This window comes from Dama dama, chromosome 20 (assembly GCF_033118175.1).
Source record: "Dama dama isolate Ldn47 chromosome 20, ASM3311817v1, whole genome shotgun sequence".
Lineage (NCBI taxonomy): Eukaryota > Metazoa > Chordata > Mammalia > Artiodactyla > Cervidae > Dama > Dama dama.
The window spans coordinates 62,487,672-62,509,279 of NC_083700.1; the positions used below are offsets into that span (position 1 = coordinate 62,487,672).

At 36.9% G+C, this 21,608-nt stretch overlaps 1 non-coding gene across 1 annotated transcript; it reads right to left on the minus strand.

The window, feature by feature from the left end:
- Nucleotides 1-21,212: 21,212 nt before the first annotated feature.
- Nucleotides 21,213-21,316, minus strand: LOC133041796 (U6 spliceosomal RNA). The gene has a single exon (XR_009689368.1). It is a non-coding gene; the product is annotated as a U6 spliceosomal RNA (small nuclear RNA).
- Nucleotides 21,317-21,608: the final 292 nt, after the last annotated feature.

The window sequence follows — 21,608 nt, forward strand, 5'->3', positions numbered from 1 at the left end:
TCTCTAGCCTCTACAATTGTGATAAATTTATTTTCTGTGTGTAAAACCACCCAGACTGAGGTATTTTGAGCAGCCTGAGGGACTAGGACACACACTTACTATATACCCAAATATAACTCGGACAACCAGAACGTCTTTGATTCTAGTCTGAGATTTTTTGCTATCACTCAGTGAAGTCTGAGTGCTAGCTACACAGATAGCAAGAGAATTCCCTATAATCTCTTTGACATGCTCATAATATGGCTGGGGATGAAGACAAAAATACAAGTAATGCCAAAGAGAACCTGTGTAATTAATGTTATAGTATCTTTAATTATCCCTAAGATAAATGCTAGGATACTTTCTCTTCTTTAATGAGGTAAAAGCATGAAGTGAGTTTAAAATGGCACAATTCAAAGGATAAATCATTGGGAGTTTTATAAAAGAAGTGGTATTTAATCTAAACGTTCTATGACTTTAGTTATTAAAGTTAGCAGAAGAAAAGCTATGGAAATTCTATAGAAGCAAGAAAAGTGGTCTATGTTTGAGAAATAGAAAGTAATCCTCTCTGGATCCAGCATGAATCATGTAAAGGTTTATGTGGGAAATATAGAAGAAATAGTATTGGTAATAGATCACAGAAGACTTAAACCCCAGGCAAGATGACTTCAGCATTCTTGTATACACAATGAGGAGACATTGAAAACTTTTGAGCAGGCAAACGACATGATTAGATAGGTATATGTTTTGGTGTGATTCAGTTGACATGCATATGCAGAATGAATGAAGTGACTGAATGATTGCAAAGACATCTGAAAGACTTAGTTGATTAGACTGACACACACTGCATGTATTAATTGTTGTTCCTTCTGCTAAGAATGCTTAGTCTCCAGATCTTCAACTTCTTCCAGATCCCAATTTCTGCTGAACTGTCACCTCTTCAGAGAGAAGTTTCCTGACTCTTTCTCTGAGACATTCCTTCAGTCACCCTCTTACCTTTTTTGTTCTTCATCCTAGCACTTTTCTCTGCCTTATTATACATCCAACTTGCTTAATTTATTTCCTTATTAGAACCCAAACTCTAATAGAATGGCAGCTTTGTTTATCTTGTTTACCACAGCATCTCTAACCTAAATTGGGAAACTGCATAGGAAACCACACATTCTTATTAAAATGAATAAATGACTTGAAAACTAAGAATACAGATCAAGGCAATAGTATCATTCACAGAAAACAAGACACCAAAGATATCTATTATACTAGAAAGTGCATTTAAAATTCTCACACCCTGCCCTCACTAAGCATTTTAGACTTATATAAATATATTCAAATGCATTTAAAGGTAATCTCAAAATTAAACAATACCTAACTTTCAATGGGCTGAGAGGAGCTACTCCACGTTCAAGGTCAGGAGGGGCGGCCGTGAGAAGATAACCCTTGTCCAAGGTAAGGAGCAGTGGCTGCTCTTTGCTGGAGCAGCCGTGAAGAGATAACCCACATCCAAGGTAAGAGAAACCCAAGTAAGACGGTAGGTGTTGCAAGAGGTCATCAGAGGGCAGAACCACAAAAACCATAATCACAGAAAACTAGCCAAACTGATCACAGGACCACAGTCTTGTCTAACTCAATGAAACTAAGCCATGCCCTGTGGGGCCACCCAAGACGGTCGGGTCATGGTGGAGAGGTCTTTCAGAATGTGGTCCACTGGAGAAGGGAATGGCAAACCACTTCAGAATTCTTGCCTTGAGAACCCCATGAACAGTATGAGAAGGCAAAATGATAGGACACTGAAAGAGGAATGCCGCAGGTCGATAGGTGCCCAATATTCTGCTGGAGATCAGTGGAGAAATAACTCCAAAAAGAATGAAGGGATGGAGCCAAAGCAAAAACAATACCCAGTTGTGGATGAGACTGGTGATAGAAGCAAGGTCCGATGCTGTAAAGAGCAATATTGCATAGGAACCTGAAATGTTAGGTCCATGAATCAAGGCAAATTGGAAGTAGTCAAACAGGAGATGGCAAGAGTGAATGTCGACATTCTAGGAATCAGTGAACTAAAATGGACTGGAATGGGTGACTTTAACTCAGATTACCATTATATCTACTACTGTGGGCAGGAATCCCTTAGAAGAAATGGAGTAGCCATCATGGTCAATAAAAGAGTCTGAAATGCAGTACTTGGATGCAATCTCAAAAATGACAGAATGATCTCTGTTCGTTTCCAAGGCAGACCATTCAATATCACAGTAATCCAAGCCTATGCCCCAACCTGTAATGCTGAAGAAGCTGAAGTTGAACAGTTTTATGAAGACCTACAAGACCTTTTAGAACTAACACCCCCAAAAGTTGTCCTTTTCATTATAGGGAACTGGAATGCAAGAGTAGAAAGTCAAGAAACACCTGCAGTAACAGGCAAATTTGGCCTTGGAGTACGGAATGAAGCAGGGCAAAGGCCAATTGAGTTTTGCCAAGAGAACGCACTGGTCATAGCAAACACCCTCTTCCAACAACACAAGAGAAGACTCTACACATGGACATCACCACATGGTCAACACCGAAATCAGGCTGATTATATTCTTTGCAGCCAAAGATGGAGAAGCTCTATACAATCAGCAAAAACAAGACTGGGAGCTGATTGTGGCTCAGATCATGAACTCCTTATTGCCAAATTCTGACTTAAACTGAAGAAAGTAGGGGTAACCACTAGACCATTCAGGTATGACCTAAATCATAGCCCTTATGACTATACAGTGGAAGTGAGAAATAGATTTAAGGGACTAAATCTGATAGACAGAGAGCCTAATGAACTATGGACGGAGGTTTGTGACATTGTACAGGAGACAGGGATCAAGAGCATCCCCATAGAAAAGAAATGCAAAAAGGCAAAATGGTTGTCTAAGGAGGCCTTACAAATAGCTGTGAAATGAAGCTAAAAGCAAAGAAGAAAAGGAAAGATATTCCCATTTGAATGCAGAGTTCCAAAGAATAGCCAGGAGAGATAAGAAAGCCTTCCTCAGTGATCAATGCAAAAAAATAGAGGAAAACAACAGATTGGGAAAGACTAGAGATCTCTTCAAGAAAATTAGAGACACCAAGGGAACATTTCATGCAAAAATGGGCTCAATAAAGGACAGAAATGGTATGGACCTAAAAGAAGTGGAAAATATTAAGAAGAGGTGGCAAGAATACATAGAAGAACTGTACAAAAAAGATCTTTATGACCCGGATAATCAGAATGGTGTGATCACTCACCTAGAGCCAGACATCCTGGAATGAGAAGTCAGGTGGGCATTAGAAAGCATCACTACGAACAAAGCTAGTGGATATGATGGAATTCCAGTTGAGCTATTTCAAATCCTGAAAGATGATGCTGTGAAAGTGCTGCACTCAATATGCCTGCAAATTTGGAAAACTCAGCATTGGCCACAGGACTGGAAAAGATCCATTTTCATTCCAATCCCTAAGAAAGGCAATCCCAAAGAATGCTCAAACTGTTGCACAATTGCACTCATCTCACATGCTAGTAAGGTAATGCTCAAAATTCTCCGAGCCAGGCTTTAGCAATATGTGAACCGAGAACTTCCAGATGTTCAAGCTGGTTTTAGAAAAGGCAGAGGAACCGAGATCAAATCGCCAATATCTGCTGGATCATCGATAAAGCAAGAGAATTCCAGAAAAACATCTATTTCTGCTTTATTGACTATGCCAAAGCCTTCGACTGAGTGGATCACAATAAACTGTGGAAAATTCTGAAAGAGATCGGAATACAGACCACCTGACCCACCTCTTGAGAAACCTGTATGCAGGTCAGGAAGCAACAGTTAGAACTGGACATGGAACAACAGACTGGTTTCAAGTAGGAAAAGGAGTACGTCAAGGCTGTATATTGTATAATAATATTGATTATTTAAGTTATATGCAGAGTACATCATGAGAAACCCTGGGCTGGAAGAAGCACAAGCTGGAATTAAGATTGCCAGGACAAATATCAATCACCTCAGATATGCAGATGACACCACCCTTATGGCAGAAAGTAAAGAGGAACTAAAAAGCCTCTTGATGAAAGTGAAAGAGGAGAGTGAAAAAGTTGGCTTAAAGCTCAACATTCAGAAAACTTAAGATCATGGCATCTGGTCCCATCATCTCATGGGAAATAGATGGAGAAACAGTGGAAACAGTGTCAGACTTTATTTTTTGGGGCTCCAAAATCACTGCAGATGGTGACATGCAGCCATGAAATTAAAAGATGCTTACTCCTTGGAAGGAAAGTTATGATCAACCTAGATAGCGTATTAAAAAGAAGAGACATTACTTTGCCAACAAAGGTCCATCTAGTCAAGGCTATGGTTTTTCCAGTGGTCATGTACGGATGTGAGAGTTGGACTGTGAAGAAGCTCAGCACGGAAAAATTGATGCTTTTGAACTGTGGTGTTGGAGAAGACTCTTGAGAGTCCCTTGGACTGCAAGGAGATCCAACCAGTCCATCCTAAAGGAGATCAGTCCTGGGTGTTCATTGGAAGGACTGATGCTGAAGCTGAAACTCCAATACTTTGGCCACCTCATGCAAAGGGTTGACTCATTGGAAAAGACCCTGATGCTGGGAGGGATTGGGGGCAGGAGGAGAAGCGGACGACAGGATGAGATGCCTGGATGGCATCACCAACTCGTTGGGCATGAGTTTGCATAAACTCTGGGAGTTTGTGATGGACAGGGAGGCCTGGCGTGCTGCTATTCATGGGGTCGCAAAAGAGTTGGACACGACTGAGCGACTGAACTGAACTGAACTTTCAAAACTATCCCTAGTCAGTCCTACATATTTTCTTCTTAGCTTACCAGTACTGAATTATTTAATTCCCTAGTCCCAAATTTGATCTGACACTCTCTCTCTTGTTTGATTTTTACCCTGTTTCTTAGCTGGAATTTCGATTTTAAAGGGTATGAAGAAAGTTTCTTGTTTCAACGTTGCTCCCCAGAAACATCTTTCTAATCTCTAGATAATTCTCAAAGGGTAAGGGTAAATCAGGTTGAAATTCAATGAACTATCAGTCTTCAGATTCAAGGAAGTACATAGAGATGTTGGTGTCGTTTCCCCCCTAACAAAAATGTAAATGTTCCACTTTCATTCAGAAACTATTTAAGTGGACTTCCCTGTCAGCCCAGTGGTTGATTCCACATTCCCAACGCAGGTGGCCTGGGTTCATTTTCTGGTCAGAAAACTAAGATCCCACATGCTGCTTAGCAGGGCCAAAAATAAATAAATTAATAAAAATTAAAAGACATTAATTTCAAAAAAAATATTTAAATAGTACCTACTGTAATGTGGCCAACTTAGATTTAAGATGAAAATGAACTTTTCAAAAGCATGTCACATAAAATATAATTCCACCCATTTAGATTTCAGTGGCAGATTCAGTTTAAAGTAAGAAGTAAAAATCCATGTCAGAAACCAGAAAGTTAAACTGTGTTATATGAAGCACTGTGTATTTTAGTGTATCTGTTTTTACCCTATACCAAAATAAATTTAAACAATGCATTCAAAATATGTAATTTATATTGCTTTTCACAGTTTTTATTGTCACTTTGGAAAAATTAGTAGCTTTTTTATTTTTTCCTAATGTAGCTTAGAAGTATGACCTTAGCTATATATAATAATCAAAACTTCATGCTTACCCTAATTGCTTTGATTTATTCATGGTCTTAAATATTAAGGCAGCTCTTTGTGCTTTAAGAAAATAAGTGCTACCTATTAGGTTCATAAGATTCATTTATTTTGACATAAAAATAACAAAGTAATTGTTAGTCAACTAATATGTTGATTTCCTTATTGCAATTTAGGATTAGAAGCAGTAAGAAAAAGAGAATTATTTAGATAAATAATATTGATTAATATGATGAAAACTTAATACAAGTTCTTTTCTGTTGCTCAAAACAATATTTATTATAGATTTGAGATTCCAATGCTATAAACTGCCTGTGATATCCGAAAAACTTATTAGAAATAAGGAGAAAATTTGATCTGAGGAAATCATCCTCTATCTCTTCCATAACTTGCAAATCCAAAAATGAGAGATGAGAAGGGGTTTAAGCAATAAGCATAGGTTTTGAAACATTAATTTGTTTTTCTGCTATTTAAAAATGCATATTAAAGAGGGTAAGAAAGTTTTAGCTTTAATTGTGTTTCTTTCTCATGAAGAGCTAAATTTTAAGGGATCATTCCATTGTTGAATAATTTCTTATTTTGAAATCTTCCAAACACTTTCAGAGTAAAAACATTGATATGTTCTGACTTAGCTCTTTTTGTAGAATATGGACTTAAGCACCTGCTACATAACTATAGCTTTTTTTTTTTTTCCTTTGAAAGGGAAAAGTCAAAGTGTTAGTCACTCAGTTGTGTCCAACTCTTTGGACCCGATGGACTGTTGCCCACCAGGCTCCCTTGTCCATGGAATTCTCCAGGCAAGAATACTGGAGTAGGTAGCCATTTCTTTCTCCAGGGGATCTTCCTGACAAAGGGATCAAATGCAGGCCTCCCACACTGCAGGCAGATTCTTTACCATCTGAGCCACCAGGGAAGCCCCTTTTTTTCTTTAAATTTTCCTAAATAAAGTATATTTTTATCTATACACTTTAGCATTCTGAATACAGCTTTCTGTAGCCCTGCTTTCCAGTTAATGCAGTTATATAACTATCATCTAGCTATCATTTTTCTTAGTTATACCTGACTTACTGTAGCTATAGGAATCAACCTGATTTAGTCATAACCTGATTTATTTATTAGAGTTGAAAACAAAATGAGAAAGCAAATATAATTATTTTCTGTAAAAATAAAACAAACTAATCATTCATTACACTAAAATTATTAATTTTGTGTCTATCTTCCCAGGACTATAAAATTCTTGATGACCATGTCATTTGTTTTTTAAAACTTTATCTCCAGGATATAGTACAAAGAATGACATATAAAGTTACATATTGAATGCTATTTAACCAAGCCTAACAATCAAAAGTTTAGAACATTGAAAGTAGTAGAAAAGTTTAATATGAAGAAGAAAAACCTAATCAGTTTCAAACTTTTAAAAAATGTTTCAAATGCATTTATCAAAATCATTATTATTGTTGTTATCATTTATCCTATGGAGCTGATATGACTTTTTATTTTACAGAAGAGGAAGCTGGGGCTTAAAGAGGTTATGAGATTTCCCCAAGATTATAGAAAATAGTAAATGTATGCTGACAGATCAGGATTATATACAGAGGTCTAGTTCCAAAGGCAAAGTCTTAGCTACTACTATACTGCTTCTACTGCTACATAGATGAATAACTGAAACAGAGTTGATCTTGGTCCAGTGTATAGAACAGGAAACACTGAGTGCCTCTGAATATATTAATACCAAATCAATTATTTTTTTCTTTTTTACCCATATGTGTAGGCAGATTTTTTTCTTTGTTTATGATCTATTTTTCTAACTAAGCTCCTCTAGAGTAAAACTTGGATGTCTTTTTAACCACTACATGTTGTACCTAGAAGTAGACAGAACATTATTATTGGTCTTAGTTCTTTTGGATTGCTATTAAAAAATACCACAACAGAAATTTATTTTTCACAGTTTGGGAAGCTGGCCAGTCCAAAATCATTGCCCCAGCCTGGTTGTGGTCCACCGCTACAGTCTTTGGACTTCTCATTGGCTCTTCACATAATGGAAAGGCTGGGAGCTCTGCGGAGTCCCTTTTATATGGGCACTAATCCCAACTATGAGGGTTTGACCCTCATGACCTAATCACCAATACAGGCCATTACCTTGAGGATTATATTTCAACATACGAATTTTGGAAAGTAACATTCAATCCATGGCAGTACTAATCTGGAGTTGTACCCAGGAAGAGCACAGTGAATCTTTATGAATTAATGAATGTGTGGTAATTTAAGGAATGAGTGTCACTAATGAGTAAGTTCACTACTGAGTTGAGACTGAAATATTATTACAATATTACTTTTCACTACTTGCCCAAGATGAAGGGTGATATTATATAGTTAGAATAGAGGACCAATAAAAAAAAAAAAATAGTTTCAACATCTGCAATACTTTAAAGACCAAACAGATGCTAGTGGCTTAGTTCTCTGTCAAGGAGTAAATAAATCAAATAATCCAGATTCAAAGAAGAATTCAAACATGTATTAGTTGTGTGATATGCAATGAGTCACTTCCCATTTCTAAGCGGCAATAATAATAGTCTCTGACTCTTGATTTGTTGTGAGGTGAATATATTACTGGAGCTTCTAGATGGCTCAGCCAGTTAGGAATCCACCTGCAATTCAGGGCAGACACAGGAGCCAGGACTTGGGTTTGATCCCTGGGTCAGGAAGATCCCCTGGAGAAGGAAATGGCAATGCCTCCAGTATTCTTGCCTGAAAAATCCCATGGACAGAGGAGCCTGGCAGACTACAGTACAAAAGGCGGCAAAGAGTCAGACAGGACTGAGTAACTAAGCATGCACCCATGAATATGTTACCAGACAATAAACCCTTAACTCAGTGCTTAGCATATAATAATAATTTAAAAGAACTGTTGTTATTGTTTTAGGGTAAACTCTAACTTTCAATTATAATCAATTACTTTATAAAGCTTTATTTCAGAAACAAAAGATAATTCATATATTCAGTAATATGCTTTTTACCTCCTTTACAGATAAAAGAAGTTTTTGTTTATTTCTAAGAGACTAATTTTCACTTTTTGATTAATTCTTCATATTCACAATGCTAAATAAATGTAAACTGTTTCATTTATAAATTTAATTTTAGTAGTATTAATGTATATGAATAATTGTATCAAAGAGCTAATTCAAATAATACAAAATGATATTATTACAGCCAGTTTTTAGCCATGTTCTTTATATCTCATTTTGTTAACATCTTCCTTCAGGCTTCCCATTACCTGTGTGGAACATAGCTTTGCAAAATTATCTAGCACACTAGGAAACAAACAAACAAAAAAGTTTGAAAGGAAAAACAAACAAAAACTTATTTCCTAAAAGCATTTGTTTAACATATTAGCAAACTTTTTAAAATTATCTGTCTAAGATTAATTCTAACTGAAGCAAATGCACATAGCTTGTTTCAAGGATCTAGAAAAGAGTCAGTTGTATTAGTGGGTTAATTATATTTGTTCACTGTATACTTTTATTGGATAATAAAGAAGAAAAATCAGATTTAATTTCTGAATCAATATTTATTTTCTATTTCATTTAAAACTTTCAGATTTCAAAATAGTTTTGTTAATTTTTGTACAATTTTTAATAATAATTTTAATATATTTTAAATGTGCTCAAACTTATTAATTAACAAGAAAAAGTTAGACTATACTAATTCATCACCACTGGCACAGATGGTCATTTACTGATATTTATGTAGAACTTATCAATGGCACAATGAATACTTCACAAGAGTCAATAGTTTTTGAAATCTTAGTAGGTACTTATCATTGGAAAGATTTGTCTTATCAAACACTTTTGATAATTTTATGTTCTCTATTATCTCACTGTTAATGGGGTTCTCAAGGCAAGAATACTGAAGTGGTTTGCCATTCCCTTCTCCAGTGGGTCACCTTCTGTCATAACTCTCCACCATGGCTTGTCCATCTTGGGTGACTCTATATGGCATGGTTCATAGTTTCATTGAGTTAAACAAGGCTATGGTCCATGTGATCAGTTTGATTAGTTTTCTGTGATTGTGGTTTTCATTCTGTCTGCCAATCCTAAAAGAAAAGGATAAGAGGCTTATGGAAGCTTCCTGATGGAAGAGACTCACTGTGGGGGAAACTGGGTCTTCTTCTGATGGGTGGGGCCATGCGCAATAAATCCTTAATACAATTTTTGTTGATGGGCAGGGCTGTGTTCCCTCCCTGTTGTTTGACCTGAGACCAAACTATGGTCCGGATGATAAAGGTAATGGTGACCTACTTCAGAAGGTCTGGTGCACCTCACTGCCACACTCAGTGCCCCTGACCCTGCAGCATGCCACCATCGACCCATGCCTCCACCAGAGACTCCTGCGTCATGCCATCTGGTCTCATCACTTCATGACGAATACGTGGGACAACAATGGAAACAGTGACAGACTTTATTTTGGGGGGCTCCAAAATCACTGCAGAAGGTGACTGCAGCCATGAAATTAAAAGATGCTTGTTCTTTGGAAGAAAATCTATGACCAATCTAGACAGCCCATTAAAAAGGAGAGACATTACTTTGCTGACAGAGGTCCATCTGTTCAAAGCTATGGTTTTTCCGGTAGTCATGTGTGGATGTGTGAGTTGGACTATAAAGAAAGCTGAGTGCTGAAGAATTGATGCTTTTGAACTGTGGTGTTGGGCAAGACTCTTGAGAGTCCCAGAGAATGCAAGGAGATCCAACAAGCCCATCCTAAAGGAAATCAGTCCTGAATGTTCTTTGGAAGGACTGATGCTGAAGCTGAAACTCCAACACTTTGGCCACTTGATGCAAAGAACTGACTCATTGGAAAAGACCCTGATGCTGGGAAAGATTGAAGGTGGGAGAAGAAGGGGATGACAGAAGATGAGATGGTTGGATGGCATCACCGACTCAATGGACATGAGTTTGAGCAAGCTCTGCAAGTTGATGATGAACAGGGGAACCTAGTATACTGCAGTCCGTGCAGTCACAAAGAGTCGGACACACAACTGAGCAACTGAACTGAACTGATGATCTCACTATAGTTCACTTGCAAGTGTAGAGGTCTTAAACCTTCTTATCAGTTCTGATCAATAAGAAAAAAAAAAGAGAGCTTCAGAGACTTTTGGTTCTACGCATTTCTGCCAATCAAGGTAATCCAGGAGATAAATGTCCTTTGTTCACCACTAATTCATCATACTTTTCATAGCTGGATCTCAACTGAAGCAACATAGATTTGACCTTTAAATCTTAGCTGGGTTGCATTTGAGCCTATCTCCCACAGATACTTCCATTGCCCTTTCTCCATAATTTGACTTTGATTTATCTTTTAACTAACAGCAGTCAACACTAACACAAAAAGCCATGGATGTGAAAATCAAGTGTTGTGCTTTATCAGGCCTGTAATCATATACATCTATTCAGTATCATTCTATTAACTTTGAAGCAAAAATACAATTTGATTTTATTGATTTAACAACAGGGCAAATTTGCACAGTTAGTTATCTCTTGTTATAATAACTTCATCTACCTTCAGATTTTGAGACTGAGGTCCCTTTACAGGCAGAAAATATAAAGCCATTAATGAGGGCAAAATACAGCCGTGGTTCAGGTACAATATTCAGCTATTCTTATGATTTCACAAAACATTTTTATTGATGTATTTCTTTCTTTTTTCTCCTTCAACGACACTGGATGAATTCTAAAACTTCACTGAAAGTTAATTCAAGGAGGTTTACTGAACAATAAAAACTCAAATCCTTAAGGACCATTTTTTTCCCCTAATTATTGTTTCTTTTAAACTGATATAAACCTACCTGACCCTCCAGTAATTTTTTACTTCTAACCAACTGAAATTTAATGAACCACAAATTACACTGGGGAAGAGAATTGGCTTTTTACAAGGAGCTGGAATGTGTTGAATGTGGTGAGAGAACGTTAACAAGTCTGTCAATTAGCCTGCAAGGTATTTGGCCTTTTATGTGTTCTCTTTGCTTGCTCAATATATCAAATGAATTCCCTTCATTTTGTTTAGTATATTTCTAATACTAACAATAACCAGCTATCTGTTTTCTCAATCTATAATTGGTCTTTCATGATAGTCTGCTCAGAAATTGCAGAGACATAAGCACCAACTTTTCAGACTCATAATATAATTGTCCTACTTCCTGATTCTCACCCCAGTAATCTTTGAGGAGGAGATAAGCTATTTGTTCATATTTTTTTTTTACCAGTTTTTGCTCATAACTGATCTTCATTTGAACCAAAGTTCTAACCAAACCATTTAACCAACATCAAGCACAGACAGATATTACAGTGTTTTCTCAAATTTTAAAAGGCATATTACTGATAACTCTATCTTAATATCTAATAGGAGTATCTATTCATTAGTGATATGGTAGACAATTAGTATTTACAGCCTTTCATAGTCTTAAACACAGTTTTTACAAGTGCAAAGTGAACAAAATCTATCTATTGATACTACCCACTACTTTTTTTTTTTTTTTTACCATTTATTTTTATTAGTTGGAGGCTAATTACTTTACAATACTGTAGTGGTTTTTGCCATACATTGACATGAATCAGCCATGGATTTACATGTGTTCCCCATCCCGATCCCCCCTCCCACCTCCCTCTCTACCCCATCCCTCTGGGTCTTCCCAGTGCAACAGCCCTGAGCACTTGTCTCATGCATCCAACCTGGGCTGGTGATCTGTTTCACCATAGATAATATACATGTTTCGATGCTGTTCTCTCGAAATACCCCACCCTCGCCTTCTCCCACAGAGTCCAAAAGTCTGTTCTGTACATCTGTGTCTGTTTTTCTGTTTTGCATATAGGGTTGTCATTACCATCTTTCTAAATTCCATATATATATGTGTGTGTGTGTGTGTGTTAGTATACTGTATTGGTCTTTATCTTCTAGCTTACTTCACTCTGTATAATGGGCTCCAGTTTCATCCATCTCATTAGAACTGATTCAAATGAGTTCTTTTTAATGGCTAAGTAATATTCCATGGCATATATGTACCACAGCTTCCTTATCCATTCATCTGCTGGTGGGCATCTAGATTGCTTCCATGTCCTGGCTATTATAAACAGTGCTGCGATGAACATTGGGGTGCACGTGTCTCTTTCAGATCTGGTTTCCTCAGTGTGTATGCCCAGAAGTGGGATTGCTGGGTCCTATGGCAGTTCTATTTCCAGTTTTTTGAGGAATCTCCACACTGTTCTCCATAGCGGCTGTACTAGTTTGCATACCCACTACTTCTTAACCGAATGGCTTTCCAGCCTTGGTAAACCTGAGAGCCTGAATTCAAAACAAACGTAAACCAAGAAGATAAGCTTTGCTCCAGAAAAGAAAGAAGGGAAAGGAAAGAAGCATTAGTAAGATGAAAGAGAAACTTCATTTTAAAGTGTTTAACTTTTCAGGGCTCAAGAATTCAAAACAAACAGTAATTGTCATTCTATAATTTATCATGAGCAAGCACATAAGAAATGTGTTGTCCTATTTTTGAAGAATTATAATTTGAAGTATCAAGATTACTTTTTCCTTTACCATATTTTACCGTATAATACCATATACCATATTACAATTTTTTTTTTTTTACCATGGATAAACTTAACTTTAAGGACAATTGTATTAACTTTTATTAAGGTCACATAATGATTAAAAGGGCTTCCCTGGTGGCTCAGATGGTAAAGAATCAACCTGCAATGGAAGCGATGTGAGTTCCATCCCTGGATTGGGAAGATCCCCTGGAGAAGGGAATGGCTACCCACTCCAGTACCCTGGCCTGTAGAATTCATGTACAGAAGAGCCTGGAAGGCTACAGTCCATGGGGTTGCAAAGAGTCGGACACCACTGAGCAACTTTCACTTTCAATGATTAAAGATAATAACAACAATTAAAAAGAAAGAAAGAAAGAAAGAAAGAAAGAAAAGAAACCTAAGGTAATTGTAAGGCAACCTGGTCTTAAGTTTCTAAATACCCAATTCATCCTTCTCTGTTAAAACACCCAGAGAATTCAACTTTTAATACTTAATGAATCAGTTGGAGTAATTATACAGAAAATAATTTGTTGGCCAAATGGATACTTACAATTATTGTTAAGACTCAGATATGTGTGCTATATATAATAATAAAGACTTTAGAGAAGAAGGTTTTTTCTTTTTCTTCACTATAAATTATTCCACTAGTAAATAGAACAGAGAACAATAAAATAAAATACAGATACTGAATACTTCTGTAAAGAATCCTTTACGTGCTATGTATTCTACCAATATTTTGAGTACTCCACTTATTGTAATAGAGTAGTTTAAAACATTCTATAGAAATATGCTTGTCTTCAATGAAGACTTTAAAAATAATTGCCTGAAAGAGCAATGCTATTGCTGAGCTTAAAACTTAGTAATTTATATATATATATATATATTTTTTTTAATTTGAATTGATGTTGCTTGGATTGATCAAGTATACCATTTGCCCATGATTTTAGCTACATAATTCATGGCATATGAAATTTCAATTAGTAAGTCATAAATTACTTCCATAAATGTAAACAAATATTTCCTTTTCTGTCCCTTTCTTCTGCAAGTAGACAATAAGTCATCCAAAAAGCAGTTATTCTCAAAAGAAGATGTTCATAGGATAATACATCACACAGTTAAACTGAAGGAGAAAACCCAGGCTTTCATATATTCAGAAATCCAGATTTCCTACTATGTTTTTGAATTTTACATTCTCAAAATGGTTAACAGTGATTTTTCTCACATGTTAGAAAATGGTTGCTTCCCTGGAAGCTCTGATGGTAGAGAATCTGCCTGCAATGCAGGAGACCTGGGTTCAATTCCTGGGTTGGGAAGATCCTCTGGAGAAGGAAATGGCAACCCACTTCAGTACTCTTGCCTGGAAAATTCCCATGGATGGAGGAGCCTGGTAGGCTAGAGTCCATGGGGTCACAAAGAGTTGGACAGGACTGAGTGACTTCACTTCACTTCCTGGAGGAGAGCCTGGCAATGCACTCCAGTATTCTTGCCTGGAGAAGCCCCATGGACAGACGAGCCTGGCAGGATGCAGTCCATGGAGTCGCAAAGAACTGGATACTTGGGGATGTACTATCTCATAGTGAGATTGAAATTAAAGACAGCAAATGTGAAAAATTATATATTCATCTTTGACTTCTTCCTCTCTCTTTCTCACCAATATGCCTATTGATGAAATAATGCTGAGGGGAATAAAAAACACACATAAAATCTCAGGAGTATACAATATCTATTTATTGTTTCTCAGAAGCCAGTGGGGTGCCTGTCTGATCCTGTTTCTTTGGGTGAGATCTTCTACAGGTTCATACAAGTGACACAAACAGGTGACAGTTCATCTAGAATCTGGCTATATAAGATGGCCTCAACTGGAGTACTCAGCTCTGCTCTAGATATTTCTTATCTTTTAGTAAGCTAGCTTGGTCCTGTTTCCACTATGGTGTCTGTGTTTCAAGAAAGAAGGTGGAAATGAGAAAGCATTTTCAAGTCTACACTTGTAGCAAGTTTGCCACTATCAAAGAAAGCAGACAAAGAAAGTTGTATGACTAACCCCAGATTTAGTTTGGAAAAATAGACACAACCTCTTGAGGAAAGTGGCTGCAATGCCAAACTGTAAAGAGCATAGATATTTGTATAGATAGAGTGGTGCTAGAACTTTTGCAGCAATTTTCCATCAATCCATTACATTCTACATCCAGTCAGTTATCAATTCCTTCTGAATACAAAGCCATATGGTCCCTGTTACTAATACCACTACCCTAATGTAAAATTGGGTTAACACTCACCTGAAACATGATACTGAATCATATAAACAGATTTCAGACTTCTAAGTCTTCCCCCTCCTCAATATTCCCTACGTAAATTTCAGATGTTTCAAGATTTTGTTTGTTTTGTTCATCTTTTCTACCATGCTAAATAACACTTAGCACATAGGATTGCAGCGCACTCTTCTTTATATCTTCCACAGCTTTTGCATATGTAGTCCAATACACTGTCCACAAAATACACTTAACTGTTTTCAGTTAGGAAAATAGATGAATGAATGAAAGGAAAATAAATCACAAAATAATCCAAAATCTCAATGTCAGATATTTTCTGATGTAATTTTTTCCTTAAGATCCCTATGAATTCAGATCCCCTTTTCAAATCCTTAGAAATTACTCGTGTTAATTTGTGTGTCTTATTGGCTGTTACTAGATGCATATTTAGTGACATTCTTAAACTTTCTAAATTTAGTTATATTACCTCCTTTCTGCATCATCGTGATCTCTTACATCTATGAAATGCACTGAGGTATTTATACTAGAGGCAGTTGTATGTTTCACTTTACAATCGAGTTTATAGAAGGTATAACATTGAGAGAATTCTTTTAGCAGTGACAAAGTAACATTAAAACAAAGCCCAGTTCTCTCTTTGATTGATTGTTATCATAATTATTGTTCCTGATGTTCTCAGTATGTAAATCATCCTTGAGAAGTAAATTAGTCCTATGGGAAGTTTCATCATAACTCCTTAAAGTATATACTTCATGCAATTATTATTTTAAGGAAACAATTGATGCGAATGTGGCTTATAGGTTTTTGTGATATTTCCCAAAGGCTTAACTACATCAGCTAATTATGCATTTATTAGTATTTTGGGCTTCCCAGCTGGCTCAAGTGGTAAAGAATCCTCCTGCTAACGCAGCAGACACACTGACGGGTTCAGTCCCTAAGTTAGGAAGATCCCCTGGAGAAGGATATAGCAACCCACTCTGGTATTTCCTGCCTGGAAAAACCCTGTGTACAGAGATGCCTGGCAGGCTATAGTCCATGGAGTTACAAAGAGTTGATCACGATTGAGCATCACACGCTGGAGCTGACTAGGTTTCAGTTTGCTTCTGTAGGCTTCCTAGGCATGGGATATTTCATCATAATTCCTTAAAGTATATACTTCATGCAATTATTATTTTAAGGAACCAGTTGATACCAATGTGGCTTACATATTTTTTATGTTTCCCAAAGGCTTAACTGCATCAGCTAATGATGCACTTATTAGTACTTTATGATTCGTTGCAGGTTTTGAATTGCATAGTTTGTGTTAGAGAATCCATGGAAGATAGACTTGTTCTCAGAATACCTCCATCGTGGTGGTTAGATACCAGTAGTGTTAAAGTAATCTGACAAGGAGGCCAGTGGGCTGACTCTAATGCTTAGGTTGCCTATATAAATAAACTGAAACTTAAGCCAGAGTCAGTTCCTATAAATGGCTCAAAGGTAAGAAAACAATCAGAAACACCCACCCAAGCTTTCCCAAGTAATGTAACTACCTAAGATAAGCCAATGCTATCTTTATTTTGCATTGTTTCCATTTTTTTTTCTATAAAAACCTCACCTTTAGCTCCTTTCAGTAGAATACTCTTAATCATTTCTGGTTTGACACTGCCCAACTGGAATTGATTTTTGCTCAAATAAATTCTCAAAAATTTTAATATGCCTCAGTTTATCTGTTAACAGTGTAATGACCATATAATTTATTCAAACCAGGACATTCTTGAGAGTAAAAGGAATGATATTAATACTTATAACAGAAAATATAGGACTGTTCTAGGAAAATGAGACAAATGGTCACCACAGATATCAGCAACCCATTATAATATGATTCCCAGATAAAATAAAATGTGTGTATTTCTAGATACACACATCTAGAATCCTGGAGAGAGAGAGCCTGAGATCTTGTAGGATTAAAGGAACTAGAAAGCCAGACGTAGTTACAGTACAGACTCCACTGATCAGTTCTTGCAATAGAGGAAGAGAGATCTCCGTGTAGAACTGGGCTCAATTATGAATATGGCAATGACAGGAAATGTGTTTTATAGTCAAGGGATAGGATGATGGGCCAATAGATAGGAAATTACTAAACAGAGACATCAAAGAAAGTTAGGAGAATTACTGCTAAACTGACCTATCAGGATTCTTGCAGAAGACAGGCCAGAATGATTAGAAGCCAGGGGTAGAAGATGAAGACTTGATCAGATATTGAGAAGGATAAGATACCAAGGGTGGAGTATTCTCTCTAAACTTACCTATGCAGGACTCTTGCTAAAATTATGGCTAGGCAGGTCAACAGAAATTAAGGGACCAAGATGTCGAGGTCTAGTTGAGAAAAGGGTTCAGAGGAATCTTCTAAAATGTGAGCAAAGAGAGAATCTTGATCAGTACAAACTTTTTGACATCCTCATGAAAGGCTTCGGTGATAGACCTTGGAGACTAGAATATGGGCATACAGCAAAGAGGAGGAATGAGGAATGAGATATTCAGGGTTTCAGTGTAAGTGACTAGTTACAATTTCTTCCTAGTTTCTTTTCCTCCTTCTTTTCTTCCTTTCCTCCTTCCTTCTTTCCCTTCCTTCATCCTTCCTTCCTTCCCTCCTTCCATCTTTCATTTGTTTCTTCCAATATTATTTATTGAACAGGCTATGAGGGATATAATAATAACCAATATACAATTGCTCCTATCCTCAAGAAATTCACATTTTGGTTGGGTTTAAAATTACACCTAAGGAGATCAGTCCTGGGTGTTCATTGGAAGGACTGATGCTGAAGCTGACACTCCAATACTTTGGCCACCTCATGTGAAGAGTCGACTCATTGGAAAAGACCCTGGTGCTGGGAGGGATTGGGGGCAGGAGGAGAAGGGGATGACAGAAGATGAGATGTCTGGATGGCATCACTGACTCGATGGACATGAGTTTGAGTAAACTCTGGGAGTTGGTGATGGACAGGGAAGCCTGGCGTGCTGCAATTCATGGGGTTGCAAAAACTCAGACATGACTGAGCAACTGAACTGAACTGAAAATTACGCAGTTGAAATTTACTTATTTTTAAAACTACCTTTACAGAGAACTGCAAAATAATACTAAGTCTGATAGGAACCTGAACTCTTAGTCTTGGGAGGGATTTAATCAGGAAACTATTTTCTTGAGAAAGTGAGGTTTGCATTGTTATTGGTCAGATAATTAGAATTCAAAGACCCAAAACAAGGGGAAAAAGACTTTTAGCCAAAGGTCTCAGACAAAGCTACTAATATGAAATACAAATTAAACATTTAAAAAATGATCAGAATGACTAGGAATGATAGACAAGAGGATATTTAGAAATGAGGAAATGATGGAAGGATTCAGATCATTGAAAGCAATTTAGACTGTTTTAAGAATATTAATTTGATACCAAGATCATAGTAAATTAGGGTAAGTGGACTGAGATAGATCTCAATATTTTGATGACTTAGCATGATCAAACAGTATTTTCCCTTGATATTAGAATGCTATATGTGGTTGTAGGTGTTGGGGCATTATGTTGAGAGAGAGGAGGAGGGGTAAGTAGGAGGTCTGCTTAATGAAATTATTCATGGACCCAGGCTCCTTTCATTCCATAGCTCGACCACATTGTGCTCATATTTCCAAGTGCTGGCATAAATGCCCAGCAACCAAGTGAGGAACAGGAGAGTACATGGAAGTTTGTGCAGACATTTTATAGGCCGTGTATTCTCTAGCCTCATTCCATTGGCCAGAACTCAATTACTGGTCTCTACATAACTGAAGAAGAGGCTAAGAACTATAGTTTAGTTGTGTTTACAGTGTGTAGGAGAAAAATAAATTGAGTTTGGTGGGCATGTAGCATTCTTTGTGAGGACTGAAACCATGTGTTCCTACATTCGACCTGGACCCTAAGAACAGAAACCATATCTACTGTTCACATTAGCATGAGTCTGATGTTCTACTATATTTACTAACACTTTTTTACTGGTCCAGGAGTTTATTTAGCAAATGGTTTGCTATTTTATTATAGACAATTTTTGAAAGATCTTTTAACTCTTCAATGGAAAGCATTAAGAGACAGTTGTGCCCTACGAGTCTTTGAAAAATTCTCACTTTGCTATTTCTACCAATCCTGTACTATTTTAAAGTGGTGATATTTACCTATTTCCAACAACTTTTTGCATGAAAAAGTACACCTTAAACCAAACTTTCAATTCTGAATTAATTTTGATCTTACCTTTCGCTAAGTCGCTTCAGTCGTGTCCAAGTCTGTGTGACCCCACAGACGGCAGCCCACCAGGCTCCGCCATCCCTGGGATTCTCCAGGCAAGAACACTGGAGTGGGTTGCCATTTCCTTCTCCATTTCCTCTTCTAGGTTACTGCTATATCTTTAAAGAGATAGTGATCTCTCCCTTACTACAGCAAAAAATAAAATCTGCCTTGTGTTATAAACAATTTATGTTGGTAATATTTGCAGTAGCTAGCATTCAACATTTGTTGAATTAAAACATTTTATTTATTTATGGTATAGAAGAATGTGGTCTGACTTGTGTGTGCTTTGAAGTATTTGTGGTATACTTTACTTTTTTTTTTAACTTTACTAAAAATTTGCACATTATTTTGTAGCTGTAGAAACTATAAATAAACAAATGACCATATTTTAGGAGTTTAAAATAAAATCTTGGGGTATATTATCTATCAGAATGATTTACTACCAAGCACGTGGTCTTGTAGAGTCAAAACATTTCTAAATTGTAGGGGGAGAGAAAGTATTTTCAGATTATACTTTCACCTGAGGGTGGGCAAGTAAAATCATTTTATAACTCAAATCAATTCCAGAACTGAAAAATAACTAAAAAACAAAACGAACCAAATAAACAAAAACCAAGAGACACAGCATAGGTAGACAGAATCCATTCCCTCAGAAGTTTTCCTAAGAGATTACCACTTGAAGTAGGAATTATGCAGGGTATCTACTGAAGAGCAATAAGCTATTTAACAAAGCTGCATAGATCTCTGTAGCAGGTGTATAATAGAGACATGTAAACCTATAGAAACACAGTACTGTTGATCACTCTAGGTCAAATTTCTAACATTAAGCAAAGATAGAGGTTGAAGTTGAGTTTACTTAGTAGGCATTTCTTCAAAGAATTGACCATTCTAGTACAAATCATTGAAAGCAAACATATTGAACATTATTTATATCCAACCAAATGTTGTTTATGGGATTCATTTTATTTTTTATTATTTTTAAACTTTTAATTGGAGGTTAATTGCTTTACAATACTGTGTTGATTTGTCCTACAACAACATGAATCAGTCATGCACATGCTGAATTGCTTCAGTCATGTCCGACTCTTTGTGACCCCATGGACTGTAGACTGCCAGTCTTCTTTGTCCATGGGATTCTTCAGGCAAGAATACTTGAGTGGGTTGCCATGCCCTCCTACAGGGGATCTTCCCAATCCAGAGACTGAACCCTCATGTTATTTGTCTCCTACATTGGCAGAAGGGTTCTTTACCACTAGTGGCACCAGGGAATCAGCCATAAGTATACTTATATCCTCTTCCTCTTGAGCTTCCCTCCCATCCCACCCCTCTAGGTCCTCACAGAGCACCCAGCTAAGCTCCCAGAAGCTTCCCACTAGCTATCTATTTTACAAACAGTAGTGTATATATGTCAGTGCTACTCTGTCAACCTGAAACTAGAAATATGGAAAACTTCACAAATTTCCGTGTCATCCATGTGTAGGGTCCATGCTTATCTTTTTTGTATTGTTCAAATTTTGTATATGTTCTGCCAAAGTGAGCATGGGGCTTACTTTAGATCTAAGGACACACATAGGTTGAAAGTGAAATGAAGTGAAAAGATATTTTGTGTGAATAGCAACCAAAACTGAACAGGAGTGGTTATACTAATGTAAGACAAAATAAACTTTAAGTTAAAATTTTTATAAGAGACAAGGACATTATAGGATGGCAAAAGGCTTAATTCACCAAAAATATATATTTATATAGATATCAGTTCAGTTCAGTTCAGTCACTCAGTCATGTCCGACTCTTTGCGAACCCATGGACTGAAGTATGCCAGGCTTCCCTGTCC